At 39.2% G+C, this 21258-nt stretch overlaps 1 long non-coding RNA gene across 1 annotated transcript; it reads left to right on the top strand.

The window, feature by feature from the left end:
* Positions 1-225: 225 nt before the first annotated feature.
* On the top strand, positions 226-15784 carry LOC132657232 (uncharacterized). The gene is made up of 2 exons (XR_009595094.1): positions 226-411; positions 7623-15784. It is a non-coding gene; the product is annotated as an uncharacterized LOC132657232 (long non-coding RNA).
* Positions 15785-21258: the final 5474 nt, after the last annotated feature.

The following is a 21258-nucleotide window of genomic DNA, read 5'->3' as shown; positions in this document are numbered from 1 at the left end:
ACACATCTGCACATCCGCACACGAACACACACACATACACACATCTGCACAGGAACACACACATACACATCTGCACACGAACACGCACACAGACACAGACACACATCTGCACACGAACACACACACAACAGGACTCCCGCGCGCGCATACACACATCTGCACACGAAAACACACATCTGCACACGAACACACACACAAAACCAGACACGCACGCGCGCGCTTCTTAAAGGAGCCGGCTGGTAAAGGGGAACCGCGACTGTACCGTACTGCGAGCAGCCACCCCGAGAGAAGGGCCCGGGATGAAGCGCGGTCGGAACCCGACACCCACAGCCGATCCCAAGGCGCGCCTCGGAGAACGGAGCGGCCCGGTCCTTGGATCTCGGCCAGTCTCTGCGGAGCGCCGAGAAACAAGTGCGCCCTTCCCCTGGCAGGGGCTGGGGGGCTCCGGCGGCGCCCCTAGTGTCGGGTGGGGAGCGGCCGGGCCCGCGGGGGCCACCGGCACCCTCAGTCTGACCCGCGCCGGGAATCGGGAGAGCCCCCGCATGCCTGGGCGCCGCTGGGGGCGCGGGTCCGGGGCCCGGCTGGCCAAGTTTGAGGAGCGGGAGATGGCAAGTCTGCGGCGGCCAAAACTTTGCTGGGGCCCCGGGATCAAGCCTGTGGCCTGCTGCCCCCTGGATTCCCTCTGCCATCACTACTGCCCCCTGCCTCTGGGGGCTCCGGGCGGGGCGGGGGGAGTTCGGGCAGGGGGCGAGACGGAAACCTGGTTTCGGGAGAAGGCGGCGGGGGGTGGGGGGGCGGTAGTGGCGAGAGGGAAATCTCAGTCACAGGAAAGGCTGGCTCCCCAGAGATGCTCTGTCCCGGGGAGCCCAGGGACACACTGGACCCCGAAGAGGTGGTCCAGGTGTTCACAGAAGGCCGCGCCAGACGGGGGGCGGGCAAGAACCGGGACGGGGGAGCCCCGGGGGAGGACCGGGGAGGAAGGAGAGCAGGGCGGCGGGCAGGGGCGGGAGCCCAGAGCGGGGGGAGGCTGCCGAGAGCGCCGAGAGCGGCGGGCAGGACGCGGAGGCTTCTGGCACGCGGGCCGCGGCCGAGGCGGCCACGGGGGACGCGAGTGGGCGCGGGGTGAGGCCGCGGACGGGGGCGGCAGCCGCCACCGGCCCTGGGCAGGTGATGGTTCGGCTCCAAGAGGAAGGGGGAAGGGAGACAGGCAGGCATCTGTCTGGGGGCCGTGCCAACAACTGCGCTTCTCCCGGGCGGCCAGCAGAGGGGCAGAAGGGCCCACCGGAGAAAAAGGCAGGCCAGGCTGAAAAGGGAGGCTGTGCCAGGCATGACAGCTACCTCCGGGGTGGAAGAAGGAATTGACAAAGCAGATTTCATGGGTGAGCTGGTAAAGGAAGAAGTGGAACTGCAAGAGGTCATGCAGACGGAAAATGTTGAAAAACACCTTGCCAAAAAATTGCATTGGACTGTAATCGTTTGTATCCTAAAGAGAAACACAAAAAGGCTTCAGGACTGGGCCTTTTTGAGTAATGTTTTAAAAACTTTAGGATATACGACCCGGGCTTTCCTAGTAGCTCAGTTGGTAAAGAATTCGCCTGCAATGCAGGAGACTCTGGTTCGATTCCTGGGTCGGGAAGATCCCCTGGCGAAGGGTTAGGCTACCCAGTCCAGTATTCTTGAGCTTCCTTGATGGCTCAGCTGGTAAAGAATCCGCCTGCAATGCGGGAGACCTGAGTTCAATCCCTGGGTTGGAAAGATCCCCTGGAGAAGGGAAAGGATTCCATGGACTGTGTAGTCCATGGTGTCTCAAAGAGTCAGACATGATTGAGTGACTTAAAAGAAAAAAAAGAAAAATGACCTACCCAATTTGATTCAAGTCTCTCAGAGAGCCTTTCCTGACAGTCCCGTCCATTCCATGCACAGCATGTCCTGTCAACAGAGAATTTTGAAGATATAAGGAAAAGAAATACTTTATATTGTATAGGGTATTAAAATCTGCACTATGTTTCCACACATAGTGTCCCATTTAACTCTCACAAACATCCCTGAGGCTTTTGTTTTCATCTCACAGATGGAAAAAATGATGGTAATAGATAACTTTCCAGCAGATCATTCAAGTGGCAGAATTCAGACCTGAGTTTTCTGACTCCCAGTTCTGTGCATTTCTCAATACACTCCACTGACTTTCTGTATAGAAATCTATATCTGCTCTTAACAGCTGCATAACACATAGGTTAAATGACTTACATAAATGAACAATTAGAAGGCGACATGAAAGCAAGATCATTATGTAGAAGATATAAGGTGCTGTATAAACCTTATACCGATATAAAGTAACTTTTATATATCGGTATATTGGAATACTTTATACAATATAAAGTAACAAAATGTGATGGGATATATCAATAAATCAATAACAGTTTTCATTTCTACATTATATCCAGCAAAGTACAAAATTTAAGAGGGAAGAGATACAGGAAAAAATTAAAAAGTTCATGTTCTTTTTCTAACCCTTGAGATATCATTGAAGGAAGAGAGGTAAAACAAACTTACACAACATTTACATGAGACCACATGTAACATCCTTACTAAATGACCCGGAATATTAGAAGACTTTATCAAGGAGGTAGAATGTAAGTTAAAAGCTGCTGGGCTATCAACAGGAAGGGATTTCTCACAGCAAGCAATCTGTTTGTCAAAATATTTGAGCTCAGAACAGAGAGATACATTAACAGAGTATTGATAGAAACCACGATATACAGAAGGGCTTACAATGTAATATTTAGTTAACATTTGGTTAAATTAGGGAACAAGGATTACTAAAATATTTTATACAAGAATAGGTATGTAGGGAAGATTATCTTCAAAGTTATGCATAAAACTGGACATGGGGAGGACTGGGTGCAAAGACAGGTAAAACAATGTCTCAGTCCAAAAGTGAACATATAATGGCCTGTACTAGTGAGGTGTCCTTGGAGACCCACCCTAAGGGATATGAAAGTAGGGAATACTAAATTCAAAAGATAATCTCAAATTAGTGATTAGTAATAATGGCAATTTTTAAAACATGTTAAAATTCATTAGTGAGCATTCAATGAGCAATGAATAAATGAATATACTAAAATGAATGAATATTCGATTCTACAATACAGAAATAATAATGTAATTATATTTTATGTAGTAAAGACTCAGATAATTATATATGCAAGATGCTATACCAAGGGAACATTTCATGCAAAGATGGGCTCGATAAAGGACAGAAATGGCATGGACCTAAGAGAAGCAGAAGATATTAAGAAGAGGTGGCAAGAATACACAGAAGAACTGTACAAAACAGATCTTCATGACCCAGATAATCATAACGGTGTGATCACTCACCTAGAGCCAGACATCCTGGAATGTGAAGTCAAGTGGGCCTTAGAAAGCATCACTACAAAGTTAGTGGAGGTGATGGAATTCCAGTTGAGCTCTTTCAAATCTTGAAACATGATGCTGTGAAAGTGCTGAGCTCAATATGCCAGCAAATTTGGCAAACTCAGCATTGGCCACAGGACTGGAAAAGTCAGTTTTCATTCCAATTCCAAAGAAAGGCAATGCCAAAGAATGCTCAAACTACCGCACAATTGCGCTCATCTTACACACTAGTAAAGTAATGCTCAAAATTCTCCAAGCCAGGCTTCAGTAGTACGTGAACCGTGAACTTCCAGATATTCAAGCTGGTTTTAGAAAAGGCAGAGGAACCAGAGATCAAATTGCCAACATCCGCTGGATCATGGAAAAAGCAAGAGAGTCCCATAAAACATCTATTTCTGCTTTATTGACTATGCCAAAGCCTTTGACTGTGTGGATCACAATCAACTGTGGAAAATTCTGAAAGAGATGGGAATACCAGACCACCTGACCTGCCTTTTGAGAAACCTATATGCAGGTCAGGAAGCAACAGTCAGAACTGAACATGGAACAACAGACTGGTTCCAAATAGGAAAAGGAGTATGTCAAGGCTGTATATTGTCACCCTGCTTATTTAACTTCTATGCAGAGTACATCATGAGAAACACTGGACTGGAAGAAACACAAGCTGGAATCAAGATTGCCAGGAGAAATATCAATAACCTCAGATATGCAGATGACACCACCCTTATGGCAGAAAGTGAAGAGGAACTCAAAAGCCTCTTGATGAAAGTGAAAGAGGAGAGTGAAAAAGTTGGCTTAAAGCTCACCATTCAGAAAATGAAGATCATGGCATCAGGTCCCATCATTTCATGGGAAATAGATGGGGAAACAGTGGAAAGAGTGTGAGACTTTATTTTGGGAGGTTCCAAAATCACTGGAGATGGTGACAGCCATGAAATTAAAAGATGCTTGCTCCTTGGAAGAAAAGTTATGACCAACCTAGATAGCATATTCAAAAGCAGAGACATTACTTTGCCAACAAAGTCCGTCTAGTCAAGGCTATGTTTTTTTTCCAGTGGTCATGTATGGATGTGAGAGTTGGACTGTGAAGTAACCTGAGCTCTGAAGAATTGATGCTTCTGAGCTGTGGTGTTTTAGAAGACTCTTGAGAGTCCCTTGGACTGTAAGGAGATGTAACCAGTCCATTCTGGGGGAGATCAGTCCTGGGTGTTCTTTGGAAGGAATGATGCTAAAGCTGAAACTCCAGTACTTTGGCCACCTCATGCAAAGAGTTGACTCACTGGAAAAGACCCTGATGCTGGGAAGATTGGGGGCAGGAGGAAAAGGGGCAACAGAGGATGAGATGACTAGATGGCATTACCAACTCGATGGATGTGAGTTTGAGTGAACTCTGGGAGATGGACAGGGAGGCCTGGGGTGCTGCAATTCATGGGGTCACAAAGAGTCGGACATGACTGAGTGGCTGAACTGAACTGAACTGATAAAACAAAGTGGAAGAAGTAGTTGATTTTCCCTGAGGTCTTTGGACAATACATCACAAAAATAGTTGTTCTCAAACGGTATCTTGAAGAAAGAAGAGAAATTTAATAGGCAGATAAGAGAAGGAAGGATATTGCTGACCTGTGTGCAGTGGAAGTATAAGATCTGGAGAACTATAAATGGTTTGTCACCACTGGAGGCCAAGGTTAAGATCAGAAGTCGCATGGTTGTGCAGAGATTGGATCAAAAAGAGTCTTGAGTACCATTTCAGGTATTTTGTTTTTCAGTCGCTCATTCATGTCCAAATATTTGCAACCCCATGGACTGCAGCCGCCAGGCTTCTCAATCCTTCACCATCTCCTGGAGCTTGCTCAAACTCATGTTCCTTGAATCAGTGATGCAACCATCTCGTCCTCTCTTGTCCCCCTTATCCTCCTGCCTTCAATCTTTCCCAGCATCAGGGTCTTTTCCAATGAGTCACCTGTTCACATCAGTTGGCCAAGGTATTGGAGCTTCAGCATCAGTCTTTCCAGTGAATATTCAGGATAGGTTTCCTTTAGGATTGACAGGTTTGATCTCCCTTCTGTCCAATCTCCAACACCACAGTTCAAAACTATCAATTCTCCAGCACTCAACCTTCTTTATGGTCCAACTCACATCCACACATGACTACTGAAAAAAACATAGTTTTGACTATAAGGACCTTTGCAGGCAAAGTAATGTCTCTGCTTTTAATACACTATCTAGGTTTATCATAGCTTTTATTCCAGGAGCAAGCATCTTTTAATTTCATAGTTGCAGGCACCATCTGCAGTGATTTTGGAGCCCAAGAATATAAAGTCTGTCACTGTTTCCATTGTTTCCCCATCTATTTGCCATGAAGTGTTAGAACTAGATGCCATGATCTTTATTTTTTGAATGTTGAGTTTTAAGCCAACTTTTTCACTCTCCTCTTTCCCCTTCATCAAGAGGCTCCTTTAGATCCTTTCGCTTTCTGCCATAAGGGTAGTGTCAACTGCATATCTGAGTTTATTGATATTTCTCCTGGCAATCTTGATTCCAGCTTGTGCTTCATCCAGCTCACATTTCAGGCTTTAGACTTTACCTTAAATAAATTATTCAGTTCAGTTCAGTTTAGTCGCTCAGTCGTGTCTGACTCTTTGTGACCCCATGGATCGCAGCATGCCAGGCATCCCTGTCCATCACCAACTCCCGGAGTTCACCCAAACTCCTGTCCATCGAGTTGGTGACGCCATCCAGCCATCTCATCCTCTGTCTTCCCCTTCTCCTCCAGCCCCCAATCCCTCCCAGAATCAGGGTCTTTTCCAATGAGTCAACTCTTCGCATGAGGTGGCCAAAGTTTTGGAGAGTCAGCTTCAGCATCAGTCCTTCCAATGAACACCCAGGACTGATCTCCTTTAGGATGGACTGGTTGGATCTCCCTGCAGTCCAAGGGACTCTCAAGTGTCTTCTCCAACACCACAGTTCAAAAGCATCAATTCTTCAATCCTCAGCTTTCTTCACAGTCCAACCATACAGTCCATCCATGCATGACCACTGAAAAACCATAGCCTTGACTAGACGGACCTTTGTTGGTAAAGTAATGTCTCTGCTTTTCAATATGCTATCTAGGTTGGTCATAACTTCCCTTCCAAGGAGTAAGCATCTTTTCATTTCATGGCTGCAGTCACCATCTGCAGTGATTTTGGAGCCCTCAAAAATAAAGTCTGATGGTTTCCCTTGTTTCCCCATCTAATAAATTTTTAGGAGAAGATAATTGAATTTTCACTACCTCTGTTGTATACTTTTCTAATGCTATGGAAATTGTCATGATCTAAAAGGTTTTATATTTTTTCTTTCATATGTTCCATTAAGCATTTAATATCTATGACCTTATAAGCCTGATAACAATTATCTATGTGAACTCATCTAGGTACATATGGAACCATAATCATTTTTTTATCTGGTGATTTGTTATTTCATCTCTCACCTGTTGACCAGGTTTATCTTTCAAAGGATAGAGTTATGAAGAAGTTTCTATTCTCCTATCTTACTAGTGTAAGCATCTTAGTTGGTGGTCTTCTTGAAGAAGGACTTGTTTTCCTATCCACAGTAAGTTAAGATATAAAATATCACCCTTCCTTTTATAGTGTTAATGAAATCTTGACTCAGACTCTTTTCAATCACTGTGTGTGATTTCTGTCAAATACTTTCTTTCCACAATTTCACAAAGCTAATGAACAATCTCAAAATTACATCTGAACAGAGAACCGAAAACAGAAAATGAATAAGGAAGTCAGAAGAAACGAATAATTACCTCTGGTGAAGGTTAATAGCAATTCAATAAAATATTCCAGGGGAGAGAAATGGTCTGAGGAAGGAAATGATATAACTCTCAGGAAGCGAGTGACAAATATTTAAAAGTGAGCAGTTGAGTGGCATGTCGTGATGTGTGAATAATTATAACTACCTAAAATAATATAGGAGGTAATAATATATTACAACCACCATTGAGCCATATTTCTTAATAAACTAGCGCTTTAGAAATGACTTTTATGCCTTTGTAAAATTACATAAACTTGTTCTTTCTTCTATCATATCAATTAATACGCTTTCTTCCTTACTTCTGCCAGTTGAATCTACAGTGTTGCTTTTTTTTTTTTTATCCAGAGAATATTGAATTCATGCTGAGCTATGGGCATCTCTCATGCATCTTTTTTTTTTTTCAGGGGCATGCATGTGTAGAACAATCATTTAAAGCCTTGTTATTTGAGGCATGCTTCTTGGTGAAACCTCAAGTTCTGAGAATTGTGGAATGTCTGGCTGGTGGAAAAGTTGTCAAAACTGTGGAATCTCTGGCTTCACCAAGATGCCCCATGATTCATGTTGTTGTGGTTCGGTCACCAAGTCGTGTCCAACTCTTTCTGACCTCATGGACTGCTCATATCAGGCTTCCCTGTCCTTCACTATCTTCCAGAGTCTGGTGAAATTACATCCATTGAGTCAGTGATGCTGTCTGACCATCTGATCCTCTGTCTCCCTCTTCTCCTGCCTTCAATCCTTCCCAGCATCAAGGTCTTTTCCAATGAGTCAGTTCTTTGCAATCAGGTGGCCAATGTATTAGAGCTTCAGCTTCAGCATCAGTCCTGTCAATGAATATTCAGGGTTGATTTCCTTTAGGATTGACTGGTTGGATCTCCTTGCAGTCCAAGGGACTCTCAAGAGTCTTCTCCAGCACCACAATTTGAAAGCATCAATTCTTCAGCGCTCAGTCTTCTTCATGGTTCAACTCTCACATCCATACATGACTACTGGAAAAACCATAGTTTTCACTAAATGGACCTTTGTCGGCTGAGATGACCTTGTTTTTAATATGCTCTCTAGGTATGTCATAGCTTTCCTTCCAAAAGCAAACATCTTTTAATGTCATGGCTGAAGTCACCATTCACAGTGATTTTGGAGGCCAAGAAAGTAAAATGATCCATACATGGGATAAAATTGAGAAGTTGCTCTTACCACAGTCTGTGAAGATAGTATGATTTTTTTCCATTTCCTTCATTCACTTATGCTCTCTTTTCACCTCCACAGCTATGAATGTTTTCACAAATATTTGATTTTCTGCTTATTTGTTTGCTCATTTTTCCTCTCCTGAACATTCGTCAACCACTGTAAACTACCAAGGAACTGAGGATGTAAAAAGGTAAATGTGAAGTGAGTTGAGATAGACCACCTCAGTTGGTTAGAGCCTAAGACAGATGAAAATGAAATCTTGGACCTTACGTTTGTTTTCATATGGATTTATTATCAACACAAGGAAACAGATTTCAGTATAAAACTTAAAAATAAGATTTTGATGTAAGCAAGTGGAAATAACCTCCAGTGTCCCCTTATTATTTCTTCATCATGGAGTATCTGAAGTTTGGAGGTCCAAAATAACCCGGGAGTGTTGGGAACATATCAGTTGAAAAAAGAAAGGAAACAGTGGATACACAACCATTTAATACCATAGGCTCTGGGCGGCGGGGGGTGGGTGGGAGGGGGGTGTCTTGTCAGTGCCCGCAGTTAACGTCCATCACCCTACGAGTCTGTTCCTCCAGCACACCAGGTATATTCTTCCCAGGTACTTTGGTATGCTATAGCACATACCAGGATTTGCAAAATCTCAGAGTCTGATGCCACTCCTCTCTACCATCTCCTTCAGAAAGTTTTGTCTGTTACTTCTACTCCAGTGATTTTCACATCTCCTGACTTGAACTCAACCCAATGGTCTAGAATTCATTTCATCACTTTCCCCTAAAACTCAGCATGTTCCCAAACAAGTTCAGCACTTTCTCCTTAGAGAACGTACCCTTTACTTTCCCTGTTTCAATCTGGACCAACTTTGCTGCTGAACCTTAGACACACTTTTGACTCTGACACTAGTTTACACTCTGTGCGGAATCAGTCACCAGTAGCTGCTGAGTCTTTCTCTTCGGTACTACCGTGATGCATTTCTTCACCTACACCTGTAGCTATCACTGGTCCTGCCCTTCGCACACCCTTGGCACTTCATGACTAACCGCTACAGTAGTCTCCAGTATGCTGTGCACGCACGCGCTCTTTTGGGTCTCCAGTTATTCTTCATGCCCGTCCATTGAAACTTCCCCTTCTTAGTAGGCTTACATATCATTTTCAACATAGACATGGCATTTATATGCTGAAAGGACACTTTTTTAAAGTTCTCTTCTTCAAATCCCTCTTTATACAGAAGAGGAGACTGAGGCTCAGTGAGGTTAAATAAATAATCACGTGCCTAGCAGACAAAGGTAAAAAACGCATGTATTCTGACTGATTCATAGCTGATTGCATTTTTTTAAAAAGAAGATTCATCATAAGCTACTTCAGCATGCAGGAAAACACTGAACAAACAACTTCATTTAAGAAATAGTTTTGTTGCTATTTCACTCATGCCATTAAATAATTATAGTGTAATGGATGAATAATATTCTGTGGATGATCAGACTTTTCACATGTAAATATTTAAATGCTAAACAATATAAGGTGTCACTATAGCATGTGACAATTGCACGTTATACATATGCAGGCAGAAGAGACTCATTTGAGACTCCAGTTAATAAAAGAAGTTAACAAGAAAGAGTTAGAAATGTTCAGAGTGAAGACACTGTAAGAACATTCCTAATAGGTTATATTGGAGAGGAGCAAGTACTGTATATTTAACTAGTTTTAATAGAAATGATAAAGGTTTTCATTTCTTAGCAAAAGAAAAGGAGCTTTAGAATGGCAGTTTTTAACATTGTTATCAAAATATAATTAATCCCTTTTGAACTATTACTTAGTATATTAAATGTACTTTTTATTAGTTCATAGGCAAAGTAAAGGAAATGGAAAGCAGAATGGAAATTAAATTGACATCCATAAAAGCCATAAGATCACAATAAAAAGGTATGACACAGAAGTGAATATTCTAGATTAAATTAGAGGCATTGCCTTGGAATTAAAGTTAAGGAGTTCAGAAAATCTTTTATGAGCTAATTTCCGGTCATAATGAGAAACTAAATATCGTAAGTTGAAATGTCCTTTTTCTACAACTAAAACCAAAAATAAAAGTGATTTAACCCATAACAATATAGTTATAATTAGAGAAAGACAGCACTAGAAAGACGAGAACAGATATAGAGTAATCTTAGTTCGACTATAGCTAGTGCTTCCACGGTGTGTTTCTTCATTTTGAAATGATAGAACTTCACTTAACGGCAACCCACTCCAGTATCCTTGCCTGAAAAATCCCATGGACAGAGGAGCCTGGCAGGCTACAGCCATGGGGTTGCAAAGTGTCAGACACGACTCAGCAACTAACACACACACACACACACACACACACACAACTTCATTTCTCTTTAATTTCCTTTATGCTGGAGTAGGAAGAATCATTCATAGGTTGCTTATTACTGTTTAGAAACTGAATAAAGTAGACGCCATTGCCCACTACCTCTTTCATTCTAACTCACTTTCCCTCCCTTTGTTGAAGAAGACATTTTAATGGTCAAGTTAGTCTAAAAGGCAGTTACTATCCACACACTTAAAAAATCCCCCCCAAAAGATTCACTTTCCCTACACATGTATTAAATGTTGTCATTGTTTTATCAATATCAGCAAGATATATCATTCTGTTTACATTGGACTAGGTGTATTTTTATGTCACTCACAAGGTCAAAAATAAATGACTCATTCACTATCAACTGTAAAGTAATCAATGTCGGGGAATATGGAGACTTACAAGAATTTATTTCTTCCTTTAAAAAGTGGCTATGGTCATTTCAAATGAGCTAAGAATTACAGAATTTTCATCTATATAATCAAAATCTAAGCAGTGTGATTTCAATTTAAGAGCATTAGTCAGGTAAGTAAATGGATATTAGTCAGTATAGGTATTTGACACTATAGTTATTATAATACTTAATCATTTTTGTGGCTATCCTCTGTAAGATTAAAATTTATTCACCAAAAATCTTAAAGTGAATTAGAAAAGATTATCTAATTTTTAAACAAATTTTTATCTTTGATATCAGGTATCATCATATATTTCTAAGTAAAATCATCATCCCAAGAAATAAAAAAAATATTTTATGCATTGGTTTAGATTATTATAGTTTCCATAGGACAACCAAATACACTACACACAGATACAATGTTACAGTAAAAATTCTAGAACAGGAATATATACATATATGTATGCATAATAATGCTTTCAGAATTGTGTCTGTAACAATGTTACATCTACACAAACCAATTTTTAGTTACTTACTTTTAAAAAATTCTTAGTGTAGTTAATTTAAAGATAAATTTTGTTTTCTATCTTTAAAGAATCTTATTCAACTGATTGTTTTGCCTTGGAAAATAAGACAATGAAGTTAGTTGGATATTGTTTACATGAAATTTTGATTAATGCTTAATTTTTACTTAAATGAACTGGGACTAAACTTCATAGAACTGTGAGGACTGAACTGCTAATTTAAACTTTATAGATTGGAAAGGCAGTGGATGCTCTTACCCAGTGAAAAAATTAATTTAACTATTCCTAATAGATAGTCATTCAACACTTCTTGAAGACATCCAGGAATGAAGGTTTTACTACAAAGCAAAATATTCAATGATGTTTCCAAGTACAAATGAACTTCGGCATTTTAATAAACTTGCCTAAACTAAAATTGCATAGTTTTTCATAGCTAAAACTATTTTAAAAATCATATAAAATATATATAATACCCTATCAGAAGCCATTCAAATACCTCTATTTTAAAATTAAAACTCATAAGATTGAATACTGACCAGGAAAAGAAAAATCTGTTTGATATTTGCTGATGAAACTACAATTGGTTTAAATAATCCATAAATACAGATCCCATAAAAAGTTAAATTTCAAGGCTTCTGGGGACTTTAGGTAGTTCATTTTCCTATCTTCTCTACAATGTACCCGAGTTTTTTTTTATACTCCATTATTAATAATAATAATTTAAATATTTATGAGCTCTTACTCAAATATCATACTAAAGTTGAATGTGAAGTGTTGTTCTCTGTTCAAATGAAATCTATATTTTCAGAATATTGTTACATTTCTTGATCTTCTGTTATTATAATATTTTAAAGTTATTAAAATCAATTTTAATAACTTCCCAAATTGTATTTGTCATTGATATATATACTTAGCTATGCCTTTAACTTTAATCAGAATATAGGACCTTTTTCTTGCCTCTTTAGGTATGAATATATTCTGTAGAGAATAAGATTAATACCTTCCTTCAGGAAAGGTGTAGACTTACTTTAATGAGTTTTAGGTCCCTATACAAAACCACGCATTTCTGCTCTCTTTTCCTCTTATAGTAAATATTGTGGCCTTTTAATAAGGAGGTGCTGGTGGGTATTAGAAAATACACTGAGATGGTAGTCTAAAGAATTTTCTTCGTTCTATTTCTGGCAGTAAATAGCCAATAGAATTTAAGCAAGCCTGTAAATCATTCTTTGCTCAATATATTCTTTTCTAAAAAGCTGTTTATTTTGCGTGGGGATATAGACAGTTAACAATGTTGTGATAGGTTCAGGTGAACAGCAATAGGACTCAGCTGTACATAGTCACCTTTGTTCAACATATTCTAATTGTCAAATGAAGAATTTGAATCAGATACTTTCTGAAGTATTCTAAATTCCTCAACTTCTGTGAATATATAAATTGATGTCAACTCAAAGTCATAACCAATATCTGTTTTTCTTACAAATCAAAAATTAAAATTTGGTACTATATACTGCTGCTGCTGCCAAGTTGCTTCAGTCGTGTCCAACTCTTTGCGACCCCATAGACGGCAGCCCACCATGTTCCCCTGTCCCTGGGATTCTCCAGGCAAGAACACTGGAGTGGGTTGCCATTTCCTTCTCCAGTGCATGAAAGTGAAAAGTGAAAGTGAAGTTGCTCAGTCGTGTCTGACTCTTAGCGACCCCATGGACTGCAGTCCGCCAGGCTCCTCCATCCATGGGATTTTCCAGGCAAGAGTACTGGAGTGGGTTGCCATTGCCTTCTCCTTACTACCAGCTAGATATACATGTCATCTATTTTTCTATTAGTTTATTAATAGTAAGTTTCATAACCTGCCTGTGCTAAGTACATTAAAGAATATTTATATTACCCAGAATTAAATTCAGAAGAACACATGGATTAATGTAACAGTAAGATGAGCCTTTATACCTACAGGAGGCTTCTTAATTAAAACCTGTTCTGTGTCTGGGTGTGTCTGTATATGCCTGGTACATATGCTTACCTTTACCACTAGGGGTCATCATAATGTGCACGTCTGAGAAAAGGAAGGCTTTGAAGCCTGTCAGTGACTCTGTGTGTGTGTGTGTGTGTGTGTGTGTGTGTGTCTGTAGGTGCAGCAATGCATGATAATCACTTTCTTTATGGATTGTATAACTTGAAAGAGGACTCTTGTTTAAGCATAGATTTTCGTGTTGACATATATGTGAAATTCTTCTACCATGAGAATTGCTTATATGGAAAGAGAAAAAAATTATGCTTTGTTTCCCATTCCCTATACAGTTGCATCTGATTTAGCATTTGCTTCATTACAAACTTCTTGTATTTAGTTTGTATTCTATATTATCAGTTGCTCAAGGATGGTAATAAATTTCTAAATGTTTAGAATAAGTTAGTATATTGATTCAATATAAGGTAGCTATTTACCTATTTGTAATCAAATGTGTCCATTTTTAATTCCAATAAGATAAATCAGAGATAGGCTATAATAATATAGTCAATATTTTTTTAAACTGAAAATAGTTTTATTGTGACAGGTATTACACATCATAAGGAGTTTTATCATGTTAAATTTGGCAGATTTTAATTTTCCTGATGTAAATGTTGTTCATATCTCCCTGGAGGATAACTGACACAGTTTAACATTCAAAATTATGAAATGAGTTTAACACTGCATGATTGAAAAACACATTTATCAAGCCTGTAAGAAATACTTAGGTCACAATTGCCAAATTTAGCAAACATCAATAAAAATACAGTTAAATGTGAATTTCAGATAAACAACAAATATGTTTTAGTATAAGTATATCCCATGTAATATTTGTGACACACACTAAAGAATTATCTGTTACTTATCTGAAATTCAAATTTGACTGGGTATCTTCTTGGTCTTATTAGCCAAAGAATTTGTTTATTTTTTTCCATAAAATGACTCTAGTAGCACGTAACTGTCTTTAAGTTCATTTGAAATGTTTGTTAGATTGTATTGTGACAGCTGTCATATCAGCATGCATTAAGAAAACTCATCAAAATTGGTGAATTTTTGTGTAGCCATTTTTAACATTGAAGATGGAAGGAAAAAGCAACATTTTGGGCATAGGTTATGCTTTATTATTTCAAGAAAGGGAAAAACACAATAGAAACTCAAAAAAGATTTGTGCAGTGTTTTGAGAAAGTGCTGTTGCTGATTGAATGTGTCAAAAATGGTTTGCATAGTTTTGTGCTGATTGGTGCTGGACAAGGCTCCACGCTTAGGGTGACCAGTTGAAGTTGACAGTGATGAGGTGGAAACAGCAATTGACAGCAATCAGTGTTATACCATGCAGGAGATGGCCAACATACTCAAAATATCCAAATCAAGCACCAGAAGTCATGTGCTCCATCTTGAATATGTTAATCACTTTGATGTTTGGACTCCACATAAGTTAAGTGAAAAAACTTTCTTGACTGTATTTCTGTATGCAGTTCTCTCCTTAAATGTAATGAAAACATTCCATTTTAAAAACAAATCATGATAGACAATGAATATTGGATACTGTACAATGATATGGAATGGAAGAGATTGTGAAGCAAGTGAAATGAACCCCTGCCAACCACAGCAAAGGATGGTCTTCATTTAAAGAATGTGATGTTGTGTATATGGTGGGATTGGAAGGGAATCCTCTATTATGAATTCCTTCTAGAAAACCAAATGATTTATTTCAACAAGCACTGCTCCCAAATAGACCAACTAAAGGCAACGCTTGACGAAAACCTTCCAGAATTAGATAACAGAAAACACATCATCTTCCATCAGGACAAATCAAGACTGCATGTTTCTTTCATGACCAGGCAAAAACTGTTACAATTTGACTGGGAAGTTCTGATTCATCTGCTGTATTCACAAAACATTGCACCTTCAGATGTCTATTTACGTCCATTTATTCTGGTCTTTGTAAAATTCTCTTAACAGCAAAAATGTCAATTCCCTGAAAGTCTATAAAAGGCACCTGAAATAGTTCTTTGCTCAAAAAGATAAAAAGTTTTGGGAAGATGATGTTATGAAGTTGAGATTTATACATTGTTCAATAAAGTTCTCAGAGAAAATGAAAACTGTGTCTTTTATTTTTACTTAAAAAAAAGGCAGGAAATTTGGCTGAGTATTTCATATGACAAATGTTCTTAGTGTATAAATATGTACAGTTAAGTAAAGTTTGCTTCCCCTGTGGCATAGCAGTAAAGAATCTGCCTGCATTACAGGAGACCCGGGTTCAATCCCTGGGTCAGGAAGATCCCTGAGAGGAGGGAATGGGAACCCATTCCAACATTCTTGCCTGGAAAACCCCATGGAGAGAAGAGCCTGGCAAGTTATGCTCCATAGGGTCACAAAGAGTTGGACACGACTGAAGTGAATGAGCATGCAAAAGTGAAGTTATGTCTACTGTATACACATATAAAATTATGTTATAAAATATACAAAAAAGAGCTATACAAAAAAGATCTTAATGACCAAAAAAAACCGTGATGGTGTGATCACTCACCTAGAGCCAGACATTCTGGAGTCCCAAATCAAGTGGGCCTTAGGAAACATCACAATGAACAAAACTAATCGAGGTGATGGAATTCCAACTGAGCTATTTCAAATCCTGAAAGATGCTGCTGCTGCTAAAGTGCTGCACTCAACATGCTAGCAAACTTGGAAATCTCAGCAGTGGCCACAGGACTGGAAATCATCTTTTAGGATTGCATTCCAGTCCCAAAGAAGCGCAATGCCAAAGAATGTTCAAACTATGACATAACTGCACTCATTTCACATGCTAGCAAGGTAATGCTCAAAAATCCTTCAAGCTAGGCTTCAGCAGTACGTGAACTGCGAACTTCCAGATGTACAAGCTAGATGTATAAAAGGCAGAGGAACCAGAGGTCAAATCGCCAACATCTGTTGGATTGTAGATAAAGCAAGAGAATTCCCGAAAAACATCTACTTCTGCTTCATTGACTATGCTCAATGTTTTAACTGTGTGGATCACAACAAACTGTGGAAAGTTCTTAAAGAGATGGGAGTACCAGACCACCTTACCAACCTCCTGAGAAACCTCTTGAGAAATATGCAGGCCAAGACGGGACAGCTAGAACTGAACATGGGAACAACAGACTGCTTCCAAATTGGGAAAGGAGTAACTCAAGTCTGTATATTTTCACCCTGCTTATTTCACTTATGTGCAGAGTATATCATATGAAATGCTGGGCTGGATGAAGCACAAGCTGGAATCAAGATTGCCAGGAGAAGTATCAATAACCTCAGATATGCAGATGACACCACCCATATGGCAGAAAGCGAAGAGGAACTAAAAAGCCTCTTGATGAAGGTGAAAGAAGAGAGTGAAAAGGCTGACTTAAAACTCAACATTCAGGACTAAGATCATGGCATTTGGTCTCATCTCTTCATGACAAATAGATGGGGAAAAATGGAAACAATGACAGATTTTATTTTCTTGGGCTCCAAAATCACTACAGATGGTGACTTCAGGCATGAAATTGAAAGATGCTTGTTCCTTGGAAGAAATTCTATGACAAACATAGTAGACAGCATATTAAAAAGCAGAAATATCACTTTCCAACAAAGGTCCAATAATCAAAGCTATGGTTTTCCCAGTGTTGTGTGTGAGTGTGAGAGTTGGACATGAAGAAGGCTGAGCACTAAAGAATTGATACTTTTGAACTGTGGTGCTGAAGAAGACTCTTGAGAGTTCCTTGGACAGCAAGGAGTTCAAACCAATCAATCCTAAAGGAAGTCAACCTGACTATTCATTGGAAGGACTGATGCTGAAGCTGAAGCTCTAACACTTTGGCCACCTGATGGGAAGAGCTAACTCACTGGAAAAGACCCTGAGGCTGGGAAAGATCAAGGGCCAGAAGAGATGAGACGACAGAAGATGAGATGGTTGGGTGGCCTCATCAAGTCTATGGATACGAGTTTGAGCAAATCCCGGGAGACAGTGAAGGACAGGGAAGCCTAGTGTGCTGCAGTCTGTGGGGTCACAAAGAGTTAGATATGACTGAGCAATTGAAAGACAACGAGATAGGGGGAAAAAATCCTGTGTGCAGAAAACTATAAGCCACTGATGAAACAAATTAAAGGTGACATAAACCAATGGAGAAAAATTTCATGTTCTTGGATTGGAAGTATCAACATTGTGAAAATGACTACAGTACCCAAACAATCTACAAATTTGATGCAATCCCTATTAAATTACCAATGACATTTTTCACATAATCAGAAAAAAAAAAGTTTTTTTTTGTTTAGAAACACAAAAGACCTTGAATAGCCAAACCAATCCTGAGAAAGAAAAATGAAACTAGAGCAATCAAGCTCCCTAACATCGAATATACTACCAAGCTACAGTCATCAAAATAATATGGTACTGAGAGAGTCAATTCCTACGTAGGTTGATAAGCCCAGGGTCTCCGAGGAGGAGAAAGGAGTCTGGGACTCTCGAGGAGGAGATAGGGGTCTGGAGTTGTCAAGAAGGAAAGGACAAACTTCTTTTTTTCCTACATTCCTTCATCTTAATCACATAAAACATTTTTTCTTTAGGCCCAGAGTTGATAATTACACAGCAAAACAACTCATCTTAAGCTCTGTACTAAGGATTATATAACTACTATGTATCCTGCTTGAGGACATGTTTCTCCTTCTTGAGAATCTTCTGACCAATCCTGTCATCTTAAAATGTATGTTGTGGGAGGGGGTTTGGTAAGGTCTTTATATTGTTAGTTCTAATCTTGTTATCTTAATGTATATTGTGGGTCTGGTAAGACTTTTACAGTCTTGAGACATTCTTTTGATTTACTGTAATAACCAATTGAAAAAGTGTATCACTCTCTTGCTAAGACTAGCAAGGCGGTGGGGGCTCTCTCTGTCCCTCTTCTGATATCTATGTCAGAAGACTTATCTGTCCTCTTTCACTGTATAAAACTCTGCTACACAAAAGCTCCTGAGTGATCAAGTTGGGTCCCTGGTCCTGAAGCTAAAGTCCCTGGTCCCAGATCTAAATCTTCTTCTTCAGAGATCACAGATCCAACATCGTTCACCATAAGCTGGCATAAATACAGAAATATAGATAAATGTAACATGATAGAAAGCCCAGAAATAAACCTAAGCACCTATGGTCACCTTGCCTTTGACAAAGGAGGCAAAAATATAGAATGGAGAAAATGTAGCCTCTTCAATAAATAGTGCTCAGAAAACTGGACAGCTACATGTAAAAGAATTAAATTAGAATACTTCCTAACACCATGCACAAAATAAACTGAAAATGGACTAAGGACCTAAATATAAGTCCAGTCACTGTAAAACTCTTAGAGGGAAACACAGGCAAAACACTCATAAATTGCAGCAGATCCTTTTGGACAAACTTCCTATATTAAAAAAAAAATTTTTTTTAATTGGACCTAGTTAAACTTAAAATCTTTTTTACAGCCAAAGAAACAATACACAAAGCAACAAGACAACCCTCAAAATGGGAGAAAATATTTTCAAATTAAGCAACTGACAGAGGATTAATCTCCAAAGTACACAAGCTGTTCATGCAGTTCAATAGCAAAAAACAAACAACCCAATCAAAAAAGTGGGCAGAAGACCTAAACAAAGATTTCTGCAAGGAAGTTATTCTGTTTAGCTGTTTAGTCTCTCAGTCATGTCCACGTCTTTGCTACCCTGTCATGGGATTTTTCAGGCAAGAACATGGAAGGGGCTGCCATTTCCTCCTCCAGTGGATCTTCGTGACCCAGGGATTGAACCCACATCTCCTTCATTGCAGGCAGATTCTTTACCCACTGAGCCATTGGGAAGCCCCATAGAAATCATACAGATGGCCAAGAAATACATTTCAAGATACTCAAAATCACTCATTATTAGAGAAATGTAAATCAAAACTACAGTGTGGCATCCCCTCACACCAGTCAGAATGGCCATCAACAAAACTTCTATAAAAAATTGTTGGAGAGGGTAGAGAGGAAAGGGACCACTCTTGCATTATTGGTGGGAATGTAAATTGGTATGGTCATTATAGAGAACAGTATAAAACAGTATGTTTTCCTTAACTAAGAAAAAAATGACCATATCCCCAGTAATCCCTCTACTGGGTATATACCCCAATAAAAAACCACAATTCAAAAAGACACATGTACCCCGATGTTCATTTCAGCACTGCAATAGCCAGGACAGGGAAGCAACCTAAATGTTCATCTACGGATGAATGGATAAAGATGCAGTATATTTATACAATGGAACATTACTCAGGTATAAAAAGGAACTAAATTGATTATTTGTAATGATGTGGATGAACTTAAACTCTGTCATCCTGATTGTAGTAAGTCAGAAATTAAAAAAACACAAATATCATATATGGACATATATGGAATCTAGAACATATGTATGGAATCTAGAAGAATTTTAGCGATGAATCAATTTGCAGTGCAGAGATAGAGACCTAGATGTAGAGAACAGACTTGTGGCCCAGGGAGGGGAGGAGAGTGTGGAAAGAACTGAGAGAGCCGCCTTGACATGTGTCCACTACCTTATACATACACAAAATAGATAGTTATTGAGAAGCTGCTGTGTAGCACATGGAGCTCAGCTCAGTATGCTGCGACGACCTAGAAGGGTGGGTTGGGAGGAGTGGGAGTGGGAGAGAGGCTCAGGAGCGAGGAGATGTGTGTACACACACACACACACACACACACACACACACACACACATATGCACAAACTGATTCATGTTGTTCTATGGCAAAAGCTAACACAGTCTTGTAAAGCAATTATACTTCAATTGAAAAATAAATGAAAAGAAATACTTCTTCAGGCCAGAGAATATAGAAGCAAAATGTAATCTGAGTAACAAAGTTTGTTGATAGATGGCTTAAACTAAAACCACCTAAACAGTATGACTATTTCCATCCATTCTGGCATTTTTCTTGCTCCAAACTTAGCTTTAAAATCCCAACTCTTTTTTTTCCCCCTCTAGTTAGAATGTGTTAAATGTAACCACATGGTGAGCTTTGTTATCCAGACACCATTATTGCCTCTTTTTTTTGCTATATTAACATATATATCTATTAACAAATTAAAATATTTCCTTGATACGTGTTTATATTTTTAAGGGTACAATAAAGCAGAAATTTAGAAAATATTTGTGGTACCAATTTAATAATCACTACAATAAATTGGAATGTACTATCCAAATTCTGTAAGAAAAAAACTAGTAGTTTATATTTAGTAAGAAGTAAACTACAGTAAATTGCCACCTTTGAGGAAAAAAGCACTGCTCCGTTTCCTCCAAAATAGTGTTTCAGTGTGTTGTTTTTGTGAAGCAACCCTTCATATGGATGCCATTAAGTTACTACTACAATTAAATATAAACAGATGTTAGCAAATACAATACTTACTAGGTTTCTTATGTAAAGCATGTTACTACAGGGTAAACATGTATTAATCTTTTTCAGGCTAGAGTTTCAGCATCAACAAGTGCTTCCTTCTTCAATTGTGAACTATATATATATCGGCAGGAACTTGTCAGC

The sequence above is a fragment of the Ovis aries genome, chromosome 9, assembly GCF_016772045.2.
Source record: "Ovis aries strain OAR_USU_Benz2616 breed Rambouillet chromosome 9, ARS-UI_Ramb_v3.0, whole genome shotgun sequence".
Taxonomy (NCBI): domain Eukaryota; kingdom Metazoa; phylum Chordata; class Mammalia; order Artiodactyla; family Bovidae; genus Ovis; species Ovis aries.
Note: the sequence above shows the minus strand (reverse complement) of the source record. Positions and strands in the feature narration are given on the sequence as shown.